Here is a 1671-nt window from a genome sequence, read left to right on the forward strand (position 1 = left end):
CTCAAACATACTTGTGCGGGTCCGCAATAATGCAAAAGAATCGTTAATTGCCGTCCTCAGATTTGGATTTTTACTTGCTATCGAGGTCCTTAATTTATATAAGGCATGTTTCAAGTCGAAAAGCTCCTTGAAGTTATCGCTCATTTCTGTAAAACATGGGAACAGGGAGCTTTCCCATGTTGGATGTTCGAAGATGACATCCATCCGCAAGCTAACGTTGAGGTGGGGGCTAGCATCTATCACTAGTTTTCCTTATAGACCTCAGTATCACCGAACATCACGGCCAGAAGATACCTTAAGTACCTGCTAACTCATCGAACCGTGGACACCTTAACTTGCGTGCAACTACTCGCTATAAACACATGTACATCTCTCACAGCACTACACGCAGTCACTCAAGTCCCAAAAGTTGCTGGAAATAAAGAGTATTTTTAAACTGTTAATTCAGTGTTACGATCATTCAAACCACTCCTTTTTTCTTAACCGAAATATGGAATTGGCTGATTCGTGGCGTCGATTCCAGATGGGACTTTACCTGTCTCGTTGACGCGTTATACCGCGAATGCGTCCCCCGCGATACAGTTGAACATGAAGAAGTAAAAAAAATTACCAATTGTTCCACAAATATAGATCATATTCGATATAAATAAATATTTTAAACATTATGTATATAGATATCTTTATGTTATTTGTTTCAATATTGCTCCTTCAAACTTCGTCCATTATAGCATTAGTTTATAATTACCGATCTTAGTAAAACGCTCGTTACTTGTTTGCGAGATACCGTATTGTTTTATAGAAATGCTGTGTCAGGCGTATTGCATTTATTTAAAGAAAGAGTCTAACTATAATTAACTTTGTAGGAATGATTATAGTATTTAGAGAGTTATCAATTAAGTACATATTTTCTTAGTTTCAATAGATTTGTTGATCTCTGTTTTCACTGTTTTCTTGTAATTTTCTACGACGAAAAGTTTGAAACATAAGTAAACATCGAGTGTTCCCACAGATTGCGTTTAAAGGAGAAATTATCTTGGAATTAAAGAAACTTCAATCACTCGTCCTTATTCAGCAGTGTGATGTTATGATTTCGATATTCTTAGTTAGATTTTAATTTTGTTCGATAATAATGTTGTGTATTTGTTTATAAATTTATTGTAATATTAAAGCATTTGTACGTGTCATATCTCTTATTTCCTTTAAATTTTGTGTTTTTAATTCCATTCCCGACAGCTTTGACTCGCGCAATTCGCGAATAAAGACGTATCCCTTTCGCGGCTCGCGTTACGGCTCGCGCGGACCGGGAGACATGATAATGTACATTTTAGTAAATAAATTCTGCTCTATTACGCTTCGTTGAAAATTGATGGCGTTCTCTAAAAGCAATGTTCTGTTTACAAAAGCAGCTCTATCGATGCCGACGCGTTATACCCGTACAGTGTTCGCATACATACTTATTTATAACGTGCAACTTTCACTGATAACAAGAGCAACATTCCAGAAGCGGCCTCTTCTGAATATTTAGAGGGTATACGAGGTTTGTGTCAAGCAGTCGAGTATAGAGGCAGTTACATGTACAGAACAACAACTTGCCAGCTACTAATTGAGCAACTCGCTAGCAACTCTCCCTCAACTACGACTTGCAACTAATGAACTCCTCGCAGCCAGATT

Source organism: Bombus pyrosoma, linkage group LG6 (genome assembly GCF_014825855.1).
Source record: "Bombus pyrosoma isolate SC7728 linkage group LG6, ASM1482585v1, whole genome shotgun sequence".
NCBI lineage: Eukaryota > Metazoa > Arthropoda > Insecta > Hymenoptera > Apidae > Bombus > Bombus pyrosoma.